Raw genomic sequence first — 19,030 nt, 5'->3', positions numbered from 1 at the left:
TCAAAAACAAGAGAATAATAGACTTAAAATGGATCTGAGAGAAGTCACCCGGTCACTCTCTCACCCAAAGCAGGGTATTCCATTAGATACTGCAGAGAAAGGTAATAATTTCATACATTTTCATGTTTCAAGTATTGTTAATACTTGTCTTATCCAGTTTGTGGTTCCCGTAAGTTTATGTAATATGTATTTCTTTCCTCTCTGTCTCATTCCAAACTAATTCCAAACAGAACAAATGGTCTGCTTGATTGCACTGGAACGTGAGTGAGCCCCACATGGAAAACTTTGCCTCCCTCCTTCCCACTGGTTTAATGGCTACTGTGGTTTGGATCTTCCTAGGTCTGGGAGGGAATAAGATCTCTTTTAGAATTAATATTCTGAACCTCGAGGAGAAGAGTCAGAAAATCCTCAGCCCCTCAAAGTGCAGCCAAAACTGCTCTGTGGGCTGGTTCAAGAGATCCTTCCAAGGCCATGTAGCCGCCAGGAGGGAAAGGGGGGAGATTTGCAAAGACCACTTGCCAGAAGTTCTATAAACTTTTTTTTAACGTTTATTTATTTTTGAGAGAGACAGAATGTGAGCGGGGGAGAGGCAGGGAGAGAGGGAGACAGAATCCAAAGCAGGTTCCAGGCTCTGAGCTGGCAGCACAGAGCCCGACGCAGGGCTCTAACTCATGAACTGTGAGATCATGACCTGAGCCAAAGTCAGACTCTTAACCGAGCCACCCAGGCACTCCCTCTTGCCAGAAGTTCAAACTACCTAATGCGTGTTCCAAAGAATCTCCATTTCTAATGGCTGAGGTGGGGGAGAAATGCCATGCTGTTTGTCAGACAAACTCTTACTATCTGAGAACCATACAGAGGAACTTGTTGATTTTTAAGAGAATGTTTAAATAATGCAGGATTTAAACATTGGATGTAGACCCATTTAACGAGTAACCACTAGTCACATGTGATTTTTAAGCACTTGAGGTGTGGCTCATCAGAACTGAGGTTATGTTTCATGTATAAAGTATACACCAGATATTGAAAACAATACAAAAACAAAAATGCACAATATCTTATTAATAACATTCATACTGGTTACATGTTGAAATTGTATTTTGCATATATTGGGCTAAAGTGTATTATTATTATTATTATTATTTTTAATGTTTATTTATTTTTGAGAGAGAGAGAGACACAGCATGAACGGGGGAGGGGCAGAGAGAGAGGGAGACACAGAATCGGAAGCAGGCTCCAGGCTCCAAGCCATCAGCCCAGAGCCCGACGCGGGGCTCGAACTCACGGACCGTGAGATCGTGACCTGAGCTGAAGTCGGACGCTTAACCGACTGAGCCACCCAGGCTCCCCTAAAGTGTATTATTAATACCAATTTGGCCTGTTTCTTTTTACTTTCTCACTATGGCTACTAAAAATTTTAAACATCCTATATGGCTTGCCTTGTACTCCTATTGGACAGTGTTGATGTAGACTATTCTGTGAAATTTAGAATTATTGAAGATAAGGGTCTACAATGGTATAGAAAAAATAATAATAATAATAGCCTTTATGACACATTTATTATGTGTCTGACACTTGATTTATATGATTTTATTTAACCCTAATAACATTACAAAAAGGTAATTTTTATTAGTTACATTTATTGAAAGGCTAAATATCTTCCCCAAGTTGCATGGCTCTCTAGTGGCAGAACTGGTATTTAAATTCAGGTTTTCTGGCACCAAAACACATGAGCTTTTCAGTCTGACATGATGTCTTTTAACCATTCTTTACCTCACTTAAAAAAATATGCCCAAGAGATGCCTGGGTGGCTCAGTGGGTTGAGCGGCTGACTCTTGATTTTGGTTCAAGTCATGATCTCATGGTCTGTGAGACTGAGGCCGGCATTGGGCTTTGCACTGGGTGTGGAGCCTGCTTAGGATTCTCTCTTTCCCACCCTCTGCCCATCCCCCGCTCATGCTCTCTCTCTCTCTCTCAAAATAAATAAATAAACATAAAAAAAATATATGCCCAAGAATGTTGACATTCGGTGACTTGGAAAAAGTAGGGATATCTTCCCACTCAGTTCCTAACAATAGCTTAAAAGTTTTGATGATAGTGTCATCTATTCATTCTTTTATTTTTGAGAAGGTGGGAGTAGAAACGTTGGTCCTTATCAACAAAAAACTAATAGCATTTAAGTTGGAGAAAATTACAAAATAAAATTCAGTCTTTCCTAAACAGAGAAGAGAAAGGGAACTTACCTGATTGGAGAGAAGATAATATCGATGGAGTGTCTACTATTCTCATCAGGCATCCCCTGAGTTCATAATTCTTAACAGATCCAAATTGGAAAACATCATCTTTACCCCCAGACCAGCTCTTCCTCCTTCTTCATTCTGTATCTTGGGTAATGTCACCTGAATCTACCCAGTCAATTAAGCCAGAATCTTTGTTGTTTTCTCTACTCACATTTCCTTACCCTCCTCTCAATCTTGCCAGCTCATAGGACATGGGTGTTCTTACTTCGCTTGAGTAGTACAGATTGTGCTTTCCAATCACTGTGTTGGTCCTTACTCTCACCAGCAGGACCTAGGTCCATATCCAGCTCACACAGAGTGTAATTCAGCTTTTGAAACCTTTGCAGTCAACTGGGTATAAAATTATAGCTCATTGTTATGTCAGTTTGCTGAGTTATTTATGATGTGTTAGCTTTCTGAGTGTATCTCTCTGTAAGTTGCCTGTTGACATACTTTGCCCATTTTTCTATTGAGGTCACTGTCTTTTTCTTGCTGATTTGTTTATTAGATTTCTTATTTGATTTATGCTCTATGTTCTAGATGGGAATCCCTCATCCAGTTGACACATTGTAAAGGCTCTTCTCCCATTTTGAAGTATGTTTCTAACATTACCCATGTTCCCTTTGCATAACATAAATCCTTAACGTTGATGTACTCTCTAATCAACTTTATCCCATGTTTTTTGGAAGTTTTTGCTTAAAAAGTCCTTCACTGCCTCAACATCAGATACATTTTAAAATAAATTTATCATGGATCTCAAAGATCTAACTGGAATTTTGGTGCAACTACAACAAATATGGGGAGAGTTGATATCTTTACAATTTTAAGTCCTTTGGGTCAAGAACAAGGAATGCTACTCATTCACTTGTTTTTGTTTTTGTTTTTGTTTTCTATGTCCTTTATTAGAACTCTTACGTTTTCTCAAAGGGGACTTATATAATCTTGGTTAAGTTAATTACCCAACATTTTTCAGTTGTTGATATGTGAACGGTATCTTGCCTTTTTAAAATAACATTTTCTAGCTGTTTGCTGTTGGAAATGCTCTCATAATTTCATCACATACCCACCAAGTTCTTATAATTTACCTGTTGATTCTATTGGTTCTTTTCAGTAGGTAAGTATAGCACCTGAAAAAAACTGATAATTTTGTTTCTTTCTTTCCAATTCCTTTATTTCTTTCTTTTATTCAGGGCTGGCCAGGATTTCCAACATTATAGTGTTGGTTGTAATATATAGTGGTTTTTGACAATATTTCTCTTGTTCCAGTCTTAGCAGGAATGGACTTAAATTTTTTCCATTAAGTAAAAATGGTTTTGGAATATAACCATCATCCATTTAAGAGAATTAAAGGAATCCTTTTCTACTCTTAGTTTGCTAAGAGTTTTTATCATAAATAAGTAAAGAATTTGTTGAATGCTTTTTCTGCATCAAATGAAATTATCATGAGTTTTAAAATTTTAATCTATTAATGTTCTGAATTATGTTAGCAGAATCCCTAATGACTAACCATTAATTAATCAAGCTGTATTATTTTAAAACATACTGTTGGAATCAAATAGCTGATATTTCAGAAGATTTTTCATCTAGTTGCATAAGAGAAAAAGGTATATAGTTTTCTTTCTTTGTTTATACTGTGTTCATCTCATTTATACCAAGTTTATGAAATGAGCTTGCAGCATTTGGTTTTGTCTCTTCTGGAATAACTTACAATGCAGATAAAAATGTATTGTTCCTCAAGACTTTGATAGAACTCACCTGAAAAAACCATTTGGGTGTATAGTGTTTTGAGAGGGAGAAGTTATCAATTGTCACTTAATTTCTTTAAAACTTATTAGTCTATTCAAGTTCCCTATTTCTTATTTCAGTTTTGACATGTAATATGTTTTCCATTTTCTCTAAATTTTCAAATTTTTTAGTTCATAACATTTCTAGTATTTTAATTTTTTTTGAAAATGTTAGCCGCTGCTAAAGATTTCAAACAACACAGAAAAGTTGAAAGAAGAAACTGAAAAACCCACTTCCAATCTTATGCCCCTGAAATAATTGTAATGTAAACATCTCAATGTATATAGTTATACAGACATTTTTCTGTATGTACAGAGTTATAATATTATCATTAATAATAATAGCAAACACGTATAGTACTTGATATTATCACAACAGATACAGATAGAACAATCACATACATGTAAAGATAAAAGAATGGATGCCTGGACAGCTAAAAGATGATGAATAGATAAATAGATAACCGATCATATATTTGTATTATAAACCCGTAACGAAAAAGGCATTTTTACATTTGTTGATTACAAATGCATCCCTCCCCATGGTTCTGTTTATCAAACGCATGAATGAAAAAATGAATAAATGTGCAATGCTATGTGCAAACACTGTTAGGAACCACATACCTTTTATTTATATGATCTTCCCCAGACCCTTGCAAGAAGATAGTATCATTCCAATTTTACAGTTGAGGAAAATGAAACTGAGGATAAACAACTTGCCCAGGGTTAAAAAAGTGACGAGAAAAGGGCAGGATTCCGGCATCAGGTCTGTCCAACTCTGATACCCGCTCGCTTTCCACTGTACCTCACTGATAATCAGAATAGCCCAGAATAAGGGAAAGACAAAAATGCAGAGGGGCCAAAAGAAATACCAGGAATCTGTAGATCCTTTTTTGAACAAGGATTTATGAAATTCCTCCTAGACATCAACCCTAGGGACCGGCTTTCAGTGGCTCCTAAACAGGACTCCCACCTTTTATCTCTACGAAGTGAACAGTGTAACCCTTAGCTCTGCTCTGGAGCGTGGGGCGGAACAAAAGGGAGACGTAAAAGAAAAGAGATGGTTCCAAAGGCTTCCTGTGTAAAAACGGGGGGGGGGGGGGAAAGGTAGGTAACTGGAGGAGGGAGGGACAGTGCCCTACCTCAACAGTGATGAGCAGAGAAAAGGGCCCTGTGGGGGACAGAAGCAAGCTGTATCCCTGTCACATCCTCTTTCTGAAATAGTACCCATTTAGGTCCACCAGTTAGGAAAAAGGCCCTCTCTGTGCTGACCACATAGAAGTTCCCCCTTCTTCCTGCTGCATGCGCTACACTGGATGCAGTGTATCAACCTGACCGGGTGGCCTTACCGGGGCAAAATTACACCACCGTCCTGCCTCCTGCAGAGAAGCTTCCGATAAGGCCGTCCCCATCATGGCTCACTTTGTATCCGGCCACTTTAACAAGTCATTAGAACACACCGTTGGCTTTATGATATCTATTATTTAAGATGAACAGATACGTCAATAAAAAGAATGATAATCCAATTCAGGGGTGGATGGGCAATTATTTTTGGTGATTTGCATATTATCAAAAGCCCCAATTGAAAATTGCAGATTGCTTAACATTACTTTTTTTTAAATTTTTTAACGTTTATTTATTTTTGAGAGGGGGAGCAGAGAGTGAGGGAGACACAGAATCCGAAGCAGGCTCTAGGCTCTGAGCTGTCAGCGCAGAGCCCGCGAGGCTTGAACTCATGAACCGTGCGATCATGACCTGAGCCGAAAGTCGGCTGCTTAACCGACTGGGCCACCACCCCAAGCGCCCCTCTTAACATTATTTTAAAATATCACCAACTCTCTAAAAAAGGTATGTGCTCTGGAGGAACACAATACATATCTGCATTGGGAAAAACTGGGGGGCCCTGCTCATGTCTTTATGTAAGCCTGAATTTTTGTTGAAGTATAAAACATACACACAGAAACGTGCACAAATTATAAGCGTACAGCTCAGTAAATTTTCACAAAATGAATACATCCCAGTAGCCAGCACTCATGTCAAGAAACAGAGTTAGTGCTAACTCCCCAGAAATTGCTTCACGTTTTCGAGTCACGACTTGCCATCCGTAGACAACCAGTGCTCTGACTTTGAATGCCCCAGGCTCACTTTGTCATAAACCCACATTTATAAACTCTGTAAATGAAATCATTCAGTGTGTATTCTTCCCTGTCTGGCATCTTTCCCTCAACCTTATATTGGTGAGATTGATAGATGTCGCTGCCAATTAGCAATAGTTGATTCGTTCTCTCTGCTGTGTAGTATGCCCTTGTAGGCAACTACCAAAAATTATTTAATTCACTCAATATGGGTGGACATTTGGGTCATTTCCAGTTTGGAGCTAATGTGAATGGTTGCCAGCCATTTTTTACCATTTGATGGTCGTTAACATACTCCTGCCAAAAGTCACACCACACGTGGATGTGAAATTCCAGGGCTGATAAATTCCTATGGCTATAGGAAGCAAACACAACTGCCAAAGAGCTTTTCCCTTGCCTGGGAAATTTCAAGATATGGTTACTGTATAAGGCAGTTATATGCAATTCACTGCATAATGCTAATAGTCATAAGCCAGTGAGAAGCAAATAAGGTTGGTGAATTTGCAGATAAAGAATATGGATCTATGTGGTCCCAGGAATAGCTGGCTATTTTTAAAAACCCTCTGCCTTTAGCAAAGCTTGGTAAGTTTTTCATGTTATGATAATGTGACACTCCTAGGATTTAACATAACACCACAATGATTGACTTAAAACTCTGCGAGGTAGGTGGCAATGGGCATTGTTCCCATTTTCCAGAAAAGGGAGTTTAGGCAAATCACTTTCTCTCCTTCTCGCACCATTCACGACAGTCAGTATTGGCATCGCATTGTAAGCTGCGAGCTGTCCCCATCGGTCCTCCATGAAGTCAGCCTGGCAGGATGCCCCTCATGTTGCCTGCAAGGCCGTGGGCGGAGCCACAGCCTTGAGGTGGGAGGAATTCTATTAATACTTTAGACTTTTATAGTACTCTGCCTCTGGAGGACTTAGAGCATCCTTTCACAATTGCTGGCCAAAATTTGTGACTCATATGCCAGCACTGAAGAAATGTCGTTTTGGAGACAGGCTTTCATGTGGCTCTTGCAGGGACTTCCGGGCTCCTTATAGGAGCTGATATCTCATCCTTGGTTATTATGTTCAGAGTCAAAAAACTGATAACCTAGGCAAGGGGTAATTCCCTTTTCTCCCCTAAACGTCACTCACAGCATCCCAGCTCTTAGGCTTTCTGGCGTCCTCATCTTTCTCTTTGGGCCATGCATTCCTTTGGCTGTCTGGCGAAGCCTGCAGACTCTTTCCCAGAAAACTGTCTTAAAACGTATAAAATAAAATGCACGAGGGGCGCCTGGGTGGCTTAGTCAGGGAAGCATCGGACTTCAGTTCAGGTCTTGATCTTGCGGTTCCTGAATTCAAGCCCCGAATTGGGCTCTGTGCTGACAGCCCCGAGCCTGGAGCCTGCTTCCCCTTCCCCACTTGCACTCTGTCTCTCTCCCTCAAGGATAAAATAAACATTAAACAAATTTTTTTTTAAATAAAATGCACTGGACTACAAAGGAAATCAAGTGTATCAAAATGCAGTTATCTAATAAAAAAGTAAAACAAAACAAATTTGCGATATAGTAATATGTGTGCTTTCTTATTGAATATAACAAGATTTAGGGCTGGGAAAATGATTAACATCATTTCAAAGTAATAATAGGCATTTACAAAATTTGATGACATCTACAACAATTGTAATATTAAAATATATTTTTTAAATATTTTCATTTCTATTGGTGACAAAGTCATAGATACTAATACTTCTGTGGTTTGTTGTCCATATTTACAGTTGAAAGAAATTTTGAATTTCCATTAAAGGTTCCCATCTAAATTCATAGCCCTCCTAAATGCCATCACACCCCTCTTGAAATCTATTCCCACCTCCGTGCCCCAGAGATGGTCCCTGTGCTAGACACACATATACACATTTCTACACAGCATTAGCTGTCTGGGGCCCACCAACACTTTTCCAGAAAGTTGGACTCTGAGCCAGTCCTACTTGAGCCTGTGACTATGATTGTCAGACTTGGCTAGTATGGCCAAACAAAAGTTGACCTTGACTTTAATTGCTGCCTTCTCTTGTCAGTTCCCAGCATGACTTTCTGTGATGGGCTGAGAAACAGGCCTTCTTTTAAATGATGTTCTTGCTCTTTGGTAACTATCAAGGAAGTTGAGAGAATATCCAGAAATTGTTGTTAATTTTAAGTGGATGCTAATCAGGTTGATGAAAACATTGTGGTTATGTATGTAAGAAAATGTCCATATTTTTTAGAGATGCTTACTGAAGTACATAAGGATAAGTAATATAACTGGGATTTGTGATTAAAAATTTTAAATTACTCTCAGTAGAAAGGAGACTGAATGAAATGAGAGTGGTGAAAATTTGAAAATTCTGGACTCTGGGTGATGGCTGTATGGGAGTTAAACTATTTTCTCTACTTGCGTGTATGTTTAAGATTTGTTATTATTAAAATCCCTTAAAAATAGTTTCTGGACCAGGAAATTAGGTAAAGAATGCTTTTTTTATAGTGCTAGTTTGCTTCTTTACAATACTTATTATTTAATTTCTTTCTGGGCGCAATACTTGATTGTATTGTGTCTCTTATATATGCAAATTTTATTTTTATTTTATTTTATTCATTTTTCATTTTTTTAATGTTTATTCTTGAGAGACAGAGACAGAGCATGAGCAGGGGAGGGGCAGAGAGAGAGGGAGACACAGAATCTGAAGCAGGTTCTAGGCTCTGAGCTGTCAGCACAGGGCCCGGCGTGGGGTTTGAACTCACCAACCGCGAGATCATGACCTGAGTCAGACGCTTAACCGACTGAGCCACCCAGGCGCCCCGATTTGTTTTTACTTTAGAGAGAGAGAGGAGGGGAGAGGGGCAGAGAGACAGAGAAACCGACACAGGGCTCGATCCATCCCACGACCCTAGGATCATGACCTGAGCAGAAATCAAGAGTCAGACACTCAACCGAGGGAGCCACCCAGGCACCCCACTTCTATATACAAGTTTTAAAAATTGGTTTCACTCATACCCTTTGCCAGTTGTTGGGCATGGCCTTACTCTCTAAGAGTTTATATTCAAGTTGGGAAGAGATCATGTATATACATGAAACCATAGTTGGGAAGCAACATAAGACAGAGTACGGTATAAATGCCAAAACATGTAATAAAGATGGGAAGTGTGATAGGAGTTCAGGAAAGGCGAAGTCTGTGAGGACTGGGGGCCGGGCTGGTGACTTGAGGTCAGCAGTAGCTGTCTATCAGTCTCAGAAATTTGCATTCATTGCCTCTTGCTGGTTTAGGCTTCTTTATTTGCACTCATTTCTCCAACAGTGCAATTGTTGGTGACTTCCTAAAGCCCAGAAGCGACAACGTTCTTGCTCCCCATATCTCCCTGTCCCCTTCCCTCAGAGGCTGTGTTTGACACATTCTGAGTCTCCACGTACGTGCGCCCTCCTGTTCAGGACTGCTCTGCTTCACCTTTCTGTCCCAAATGGCGAACTACAACTCAGATGCTAAGTACTACCGTGAACATTCTTACCCACTCAACCCAGAGTGGTCCCTGGCCTTGTGTGGTGGTGGCAGGAAGCCAGGGGACTACTGTGCCTGAACCCAAACGTTGCCTCAGAGGACAGCCCCCTTCTTGCCAAGTGCTGGCGAAGGGGACTCTGACCAGCAAGAAAGCTTCACACAGATCTGCCATGAGGGGACAATGAAAGCAAAGGTGTGGATGCCTCAGCACGATGGTGGAGACCAAGTGGCAGAGCCACTGGGACCACAACCACAGCCCTCAGGATGGGCTAGAAATGATCTCTCAGAGCAGGAAAAAAAAAAAAAAGAAAAGAAAAGAAATTACTAGAAGGCATTCAAGAAGGCCTAAGTCCTAGATGATCTAAATTAAAAAATAAATAAATAAGTAAATAAATTTAAAAGTTGTTTTTTCACATTGCTTAGATCATTTAAGCCACAGGTAAGTTTTTCTTTTTCTTTCTTTCTTTCTTTTTCTTTTTATCTTCATTTAATTCTCATTCTGAATTAGCTGAGGCATCGTGGCCAGGTTACTTGGCCAGGCTGAGCTAGCAAGGAGAGAAGGGGTATGTCCATATAACTGTGCTGCCATCCACACAAAAGCTGGAGACTGCCTTGGTTGAAATAGCCTTTTGATCCTTTCAGGACTTCTTCCTTGGCTTAGAATGACAACCTTGAAGTACAAGAGAAAACATGAAATCCATGGTACTTAAGAGAGGTAGGATTCAAGGAATCTGCCCAGGACACACGCCCTGACTGACAGATACGCAAAACTTCCACCTATGGGGGCACCCAGCGGGGCCACCACTCTCTGGGACCTGTCTTTCTTGTCTCCACATTGCTCCCCACACCTTCTTGGGTAAGGGGGCTACATAAGAGACTCAGATCTGTATGCCTTCATTTTATTCCATCTCTCACCTTTAAGGGGGCAAAACTCACATCGTCTTAACAACAACAACAAAATGACCGCTGCTGTTCTGTGTCTCGGGGAAAAGGTCCTCAAAGGAATAGTCATCAGGGTCACCTTGATTTTTGACAGTGTCCTAGAAGGTGACCCTGATGGCAAGATGGGAGAGGGAAACTAGTTCTTACTGGGAAAGGGGCTATACTATCAGGAGACACATGGATCCTTGGGTTACATGTGAAACAAATCACATTTCCCTGCTTTGGTTGAGAACCCCCTATACACATGTGCACACACATAAAATACAATCATTCCTATTTCTTGGCTTCCCTAAAGTTCTATTTACCTACCGTTACAGCAATGATCACATTATACTATATTATTTCTGGCATACTTGTATGTTTTTATCATTAAACTTGTGAATGTTTTCTTTGTATCTTTCACCTATAAAATATGGGCATGTGTTAAGAATTGTGTGTTGAATGAATATTTGAGTAAATGGCTACTATACATATTTTTAACAAGATGGAAATCCAACTCACCCGTCGGAGTCAAGTCTTATTTTTCACCAAGGACCTGATGCCAGGTGTGTTCTTACCTCTCTGCTTGTCCCTGAACCATTTAGATGAACCCAGGACTTCAGAAAGCATTACTTCTGTGATGACCCACACATTCCTCCATGTGCTTTAGTTTCTGGCAGAGGAAGAGGTGTGGACAGGCTGGTGTGGGTATGTCACCCTCACTGGGCCTGGCAGAGCTGGCCCGGGGTGCACTGCCCAATACAGGGATCAGCTGATTTCCAAGAACAGCAATGACCTGGTGAGTAAAAGAAGTGGGTAGGCATGGCTTTTGAGTCATTTGGCAAATGCCTGGAAGCTTATCCTTCCTGCAGCACCCCCTCCCCCCATATGGCGCTTCCTCTTTCCTGATACTGTATCCAAAATTCCATCATCATTAGTTATTCAGGCTTTGGGGTATTTCGGAGCTTCTAATTAGAAAGTGATTTCTTAACTTGGTATCTGTGGAGGATTTTGGAATGCTGAGGGACATGGGGAGAGGTGAGGAGGACAAAGAAAAAAAAGAAAGAGAGAGCGATAGACAGATTTTGTCTCCCTTCCAGTAGTCGTGTGCATAGGATAACACTTCCTAGAACACCGTCAGCCCTTCCAAAATTGTTCAGACAATATTGAGAAGCAGTGTGGTGGGGGAGGAAGGTCAGGACTCACGGCACAAATTCTTAAACACATGCTTTGTCTCCCAGCCTCAGAACACTTGAAAACTCAAGCACAGAAGAGAAATGAAAGACAAGAAGGCACCGCAGTGTTAGCACGCCCCAGACACACACTTCCAGGCTCCCCTCTCCATCCAGATGAGATCTGAAGGACAGTCTTTTTTCTAGGTGAAGGCTAAGAATTTAAAAGGAAACACAGGACTGTATTTGCCAATCCCAAATCGGAACGTTGGTTCCGACATATCTATAAATTTATCTGTGAGGTCTTAAAAAAAGGAAAATAAGTTGTGTTTAGTTTACATGTACTAAATCTTCTTTATTGACTAGTGGATTTCATGTTGTTGGCTTCCGTTCCAGGAGAGGGGTCTCAGTGCAGTTGCCCACGCTGTCCCTTCTGCAGCTGCTGTTCTTACCACCTAGACCATCAACCATGTGTACAAGCTGGCCCCTGGAATCTGCATTTCCCTTGCCTCCCATGCAGGACCAGCCAGTAATTTTGTTGTGCTTTCTTTTCTCATTGTAAGTAGCTATTCACTCTTGTGCCTCTTTTTGTATTTGTGATTTGCACTCCTTTGCATCAAGAGGACCTCCATCTTAGGCGTGATTCAGTCCCCACAGAGTTGGATTTGCCCTTTTAAACACCTGCTAACGCAGTACACATTATTAAATAGAAAATCTCGATTGATAAGTGTCCTGACAACCCTGGTTCTCAGTTAACTGGAATGTTCTCTGCATAACTTGTCCTAGGGGCAAGTAATGAAATTAGAAGGGAGAAGCAGATGGTAGGGATTTCTAACTTTAGAAACGTAGCAAGTGTTCTACCTGGTTCCCAGTCAATTTGTCCACCTCTCTGCACAGAAGTGCATGGTAACATCTAACACTTACCTCGTTAGTAAGCTGGGCACCTTTTAGTCCTCAAGGGCACCCCTTGAGGTGGGTACCCTAACTGTACTCACAGATAAGGAAACTGAGGCATAAGAAAGTCAGCAAATTCCCCAAGGTTACACCTAATGTACAGGGTACAACTGGGATCTGACCAGGCGATCAGGTCCAGGGTCCTCACCTCTAAGCTGTATCACCTGTATAGGGTCGTTATTTATGTTTGAAATGTTAACTCAGTACTACAGAAACAAAATCTTTTACTTGGTCCCACAGGGCCATGCCTCACAGCCTTGTATTAGGTGTGCGCTGTGTGACACACAGTCCTCCAGTTAATCCCCCTAGATAAAGGAAGACACCGAGGTCACACAACTACTAAGTGGCAGAGCAAGAATTTAAACCCAGGTCTGTCCACCTCCAAAGGCCATGAACAGAAACACGACACTATACGGTCACTTCCAACACCTTACATAGAGATTTATTAACCCGAAGAGACAGTCAAACTCCCACAATCCTTAATGATTTCTCTGAGGCTAGATTTACTAATTAAACTTTCCTTCTTTGGCCATATCCCTCTCACATTTGGTTATTTATTCGTTCTTCTTAGTGCCACTTAAAAGAAATGAGATCCAAACTACTATCAGCCCGTTTTCCAAATGGAGGAAACGGAGACGCAGAAAGTTAGGTCACTTGCTGGGACTCATCCCCCGGAGCCTGGTCCCGGAAAATTTTGCTTTGACCACTATATACTCCTCCAGAATCTCGGTCTGAGTCTATCAGAAATAGCCGGTGGCTCTCAGTATTTTTAAGCAGCTCTTAAGTTCGTGGAGTAGGTGTACCAGATCTCTGTGCGCAAAGGTTAATTAAGCCACTATAAAATGCAGAAGCAGCCAGGCCTTTGTCTCCAAGGTAATAAAATCACAAATGATTCCTGTTCAAAATGAAGCTTATAATAATCTGTTGCCAGTGGGTTGTGTGCGTTTTTCTCATTTTAACAACATGTACTTCTCTCTTCAACAGAAACATTAGGTCACAAAAGCCGATCTCATCTACATCTTTACAATATTGTTTATCGTCTTTTTGCATACCAGAGATAGAACTGGTAATGAACCAGCCAAATTGGATTCCAGGGAGGATTTGTACTGACTTAGAATACTTTCAGAATCCATTCACAATGCCTCTGATTTATCATTATACCCTCGGAAGCCATTTATCTGGGGGCCGGCTTTTCAGGGATAGCACATCAATTGTGTGCCAGTTATTGGGAATTATAACACAGCTGATGAAGTGTGACAACACAGAGTCCGTTGGATTTGCAGTAGATTACAGGAGAGTGTTATAGAAGTCAGCAGCTATTAAGCTGAAAATGTTTCTGAGCAGAGAGAGCATGAAAATAAGGAAATTGATTCTATCCCGTCATCTGACCTCTGTCCTGTGGTCTCTGGGTTGAGCACAATTCCTTTCATCTCTGCCGCTGAGCTTTTTTTTTTTTTTTTTTTTTGAACCCGCTTCCACCCACCCTCTCTCCCCCCCAAGTAGGTATCATACAAAACTAAGAACAGGGACGGAAGGTAGGTTGATACTTGTGGCTGTGCCATTTTGGGGGGTAAATTCAGCCATGCCACAGACTCAGTTATGGTCAGAAAAGGGAAGGCAGTATGTGATCTGATGAGGTTTTAGCCAATCTGTAAAATCCAAAACACCTTAGCAACCATGAATCATAGTCTTGTTATACTCACAACTGCATCCACTTGAAGGTAGCCCAGGTCAGGCTGCCCCTTCCCACAGTACGCATGATATTCTAAGGAGGAGCTCATGGGAAGGGCAGTGGTGAAGCGTTTCAACCTTTTTGGAGATATCATCTAAAAGCTAACAATGTACATACTTTGTGATCCAACCATGGCCTTTTCTGATTCTATTCTAAGAGGAAAGAAAAAAATGCCCAAGTAACACACAGGAGTGTTTATTACAGCATCATACTTGGTGGTTAAATTATGGTAGCAGACAATTTGCATTTCCTGCAACAGGAAATGGCTGAAGAAAGCATGGAAATTATATACTATGGAATATTATGCAGGTATTAAAAAGAATAAGTTAGAGCTATGTACATGAACCTGGAAGGAGGTCCATATAGATCAGTAAGTTACAAAAAGTTGGTTGCAGCCTAATACACATAGGCACATAATACTAGATGACCAAACTTTACATCACCAGGACTTGGTTTCTCCAGAAACAGTACCATCATGACGATATCATTTGTGAGTTTGAGGCGGGCTCATCAGCTCATCATAAGGCAGAAGAAGTCTGAATCCTAACTTAGGTTGGTTTTAATCTAGCTAGGGAGCTAGACTTAATAATATGTACATGCGCTGCCCATGTTTATATAAGCCTGGTAATCCTCACACAGTAAAAATATCTTTCATCCTCCAGGGAAATCCCTTAAGGTAGGGTTCCAGTGGGGTGTTAGGTAGAGGGACAAAATGAAAGAAAGCATTTTAGATATGTTTTTCTTCAAAATGCGCATCCCTAAGTTTTACCCAAGACCCACAGAATCTGAATTTCCAGAAGGCTGGAGATAGGAGATGGAAAGGAAGGCCAGAACACATAAAAGTGCCCCAGGTAATCTCACTACTGTTTTCTCCATTTTAAAAATTTTTTTCATTTCGAGAGAGAGAGAAAGGGAAAGTGCAAGCACGCGAGCAGTGGAGTGGCAGAGCCTCAATCTCACAACTGTGAGATCATGACCTGAGCCAAAATCCAAAATCAGAAGTTTAACCGACTAAGCCACCCAGATGCCCCTCCTCCATTTTTTTATGCAATTGCAAATAACTCTCTTCAAGTAAATGCCTTGCTTCAATGATCAAGAGGCAGCTGTGATGATGTTAGTAACAATAGCATTTGCAATATGCCAGAGGGGAGGTGTTAATTATTATTATCCCCATTTTACAGATGCAAATAGGCAGAAAGGTTAAGAATCATGCCCATGATTACAGAGCTAGTTTAGTAGTAGAGGCAGGGTTTAAAACCCAGGATGTCTAGCTTCAGAGTTTAAATGAAGAGATGTGAGCCACACTAAGTGAAATAGGGAAGGCTCATGAGCTCAATAAAACCTTTCCAAGTCCAAATTCCTCATTTATCTTGTCCGTTGGATGAAATCTTGAGAGTTATTCTCTTTCTCAGAGCTCACCTACTGCCACACTCCTTGTCACTGAACTGCCCTTGCCCTTTGTTTGTTTTTTTTTTTTTGTTTTTTTGTTTTTTCAACGTTTATTTATTTTTGGGACAGAGAGAGACAGAGCATGAACGGGGGAGGGGCAGAGAGAGAGGGAGACACAGAATCAGAAACAGGCTCCAGGCTCTGAGCCATCAGCCCAGAGCCTGACGCGGGGCTCGAACTCCCGGACCGCGAGATCGTGACCTGGCTGAAGTCGGACGCTTAACCGACTGCGCCACCCAGGCGCCCCTGCCCTTGCCCTTTGAATTATTCAGTGTACCTGGAGAAATGATTTTGAGAAAATACATTTTTACCATTTTTTTTTTCTCTCTTTCCTCCCTCAGTTCCTCCTCTGCCATGGAAACAGGTTCCTTTCATAAGCAGAGAACTGTACTGAATCTTCCATTAGAAGTCAGTGCCAAAATGGGCTGAAATCTCATTATGTCTAGTTCTTCCTTACCATGTTCCTAACAGGTGTCACTTTCCGGACCTGTCTTTAAAATTAGCCTGTGAGTACTGGCTTGCTTCTGAAATCACTTGCTTAGGACAGGAGGAGGTGGTGAAGGAGACAGGCATGTAAGTGTTCTTTTGAAGGCCTGTTCTCAGCCTAAAATGTGGAAATTAAGTCTTTCTTACCTTCAAGAATGACTATGTTGTCAGAAGAAAGATGTCGTAAAAATTAAAGTCAGTTCTGTCACTTTTTAACAGTGTGTATTCCACACCAAGCCACTTAACTTTCTGAGCCTCAGTTTCTTCGTTTGTAAAACAGGACCAATAATTGCTGGTCTACTTCAAAAGGTTATTGCGTTGATCCATATAAGAATCCAGATCATCTGGCTTCATGTCCGTTGGTGTCCATCCAGGCATCCATCCCTCCCTCCATCCATCACCCTTTCATTTCTTCATTCATTATCTATTATACCTTCTGATAGTTAGCTAAGTGAAAAGTATATGTTAGGAGGCTAGGGGAAGAAAAGGAGAGATGAATCCCAGATTTGGAAAGAGCACTAAAGGCAGAGACAATGAGGTGATTAAGAACATAGAGTGAGCAAGGACCTACAACAGTCCATAATCCCATATTCTAATATTTTACATGCTATTCCAATTCCTCTGAAAGCAATCATTACATCTTGTACAAAAAGAATTAATTTTCAAAGTTTTCTTAAGACAGAGCCATCTTTATTTTATGCAGGCAGGACTCTTTAGTTGACATCTTCTATCTTACCTTTTCTCTAGGTCCCTCCGTTAAGTACAGTAACAAGTGAGCATAAGTGGACAAGGCTTGTAAGTCAGGCCTGCTCCTCTGATCCAGCCAGAGTAAATGGTATCTGTGGGGTGCTTTAATCCATGCCTGATATAAAGATAAACCTTAGGTTTACATTCACAATGTTTATAAAATACAGATTCTATATGACCCAGAAAAATATCTTAAAGGTAATTAATGTTGTATATCTCGCTATGAAGGACATATATTAATAATTTGAATTTATAAAGCCCTTTTCCATGTATTGTTAGGTTTATCTTTGAAGTACCTTGAGAAAGTAAAAATAAGAGAGTAAGAAACACGAGGTGCCTGAGTGCCTCAGTCAATTGAGCCGCGGACTCTTGATTTCAGCTTAGGTCATGATCCCAAGGTCATGGGATTGAGCCCTGCATTGGGCTCCGCACTGAGCACAGAGACTGCTTAAGATTCTCTCTCTCTCTCCCACTGCCCTTCACCTGCTCTTTTGCACACATGTGCTCTCTCAATAAATAAATAAATAAATAAATAAATAAATAAATAAAATCTAAAAAAAAGAATAGGAAACATTATTTCACTCTCTCTATTTTATAAGCAAAGTAACACAGAGTGAAAGAAACATGTGGCAGATTACACAGTAAAATCAGAAAACAAGCAAGAACTAGATTTGAGGTTTCTTAGATTCCAGACAGAGCTGGTATCTCCATTTCAGGTGGTTACTGAACACAATGAGTGTTCAGATTATGGAGGATTTCTCTTCTGAGAATACTGCTGAATACTTCTAGAAATAACTCATTCTTTTACTAATTTCACAAGCCCTTAACCTAGGAAAGGAGTGGAAAGTGTCTGGAGACAGGGCTGGGGCAGGAGGCCAGAACCTCTGCTGCCCTGAAAGCCATGCCCAACGTTAGTTAGGCCTTTATCCTGAGGGCAATGGAAAATCACAGAAGGGTGATGGGATATCACAGAAAGGTTTTACGCAGGGGGAAGGTCCCGACCATTTAGCACCAATCACTGTGGACCTCAGTGGGCCTGCTGGAAGACGCACATCTTGGATCAGGAAGTCCGGTCGGAATTACAGCGATAAAAAATTGTGTGAGAGAATGGTGGTGGCAGCTGTAAGAAGCAAAGTGAATCGGGGCGCCTGGGTGGCGCAGTCGGTTAAGCGTCGACTTCAGCCAGGTCACGATCTCGCGGTCCGTGAGTTCGAGCCCCGCATCAGGCTCTGGGCTGATGGCTCAGAGCCTGGAGCCTGTTTCCGATTCTGTGTCTCCCTCTCTCTCTGCCCCTCCCCCGTTCATGCTCTGTCTCTCTCTGTCCCAAAAATAAATAAACGTTGAAAAAAAAGAAGCAAAGTGAATCGATCATATCAAAACGTGAGAACCAAGATGTCGTCCTTGCCCCAAATCGCACTGTTCTCGGATTTCTCCTTCTAGAATAACTGCACATGTGTTTCTGGTAGGAAAATCGTCCCTGCTCTTTCTCCTGCCTTCCGTAGCTCCCCGTCGGGCCCAGCCCCTGCAACATTCAGGAATGACAGTGGATTCAGAAGGCCCGGGGATCCCTGGCTCTCTATCACAACCACCGATTGCCCAGACACCCGGATTCCACAGCCCTTGGGCCAGCCGAGGCCATTCGCACCACTTCGCGACTTTGCCTGCTGTCCTCACTAACGAGATTCTGCTAGTCTCCTCACACGAGGCCAGGCCTCTCAGCTCAGGCGGTGAGCGCCAGGGAAGGTGATAAGGCCCCACAGATGCGCGCTCAGCAAACCCCGGGCAGGGATGAAACTTGCGGCCAGCTTCTGGCCCGCCAGCCCTCTTGCGAGTCCGAGCGCGCCCTGGGGAAGCCCCGCC

The 19,030-nt window shown here is 41.6% G+C and overlaps 1 long non-coding RNA gene across 1 annotated transcript; it reads right to left on the bottom strand.

Annotated features, from left to right (window-relative positions):
- Window positions 1-17,134: 17,134 nt before the first annotated feature.
- LOC123604853 lies at window positions 17,135-18,965 on the bottom strand. Its single transcript, XR_006715569.1, has 3 exons — window positions 18,845-18,965; window positions 18,173-18,290; window positions 17,135-17,285 (listed from the first exon to the last, which is right to left on the bottom strand). It is a non-coding gene; the product is annotated as an uncharacterized LOC123604853 (long non-coding RNA).
- Between the last annotated feature and the right edge of the window lie 65 nt (window positions 18,966-19,030).

Source organism: Leopardus geoffroyi, chromosome A1, assembly GCF_018350155.1.
Source record: "Leopardus geoffroyi isolate Oge1 chromosome A1, O.geoffroyi_Oge1_pat1.0, whole genome shotgun sequence".
NCBI lineage: Eukaryota > Metazoa > Chordata > Mammalia > Carnivora > Felidae > Leopardus > Leopardus geoffroyi.
This window is presented reverse-complemented; position numbering and strand designations above follow the sequence as displayed.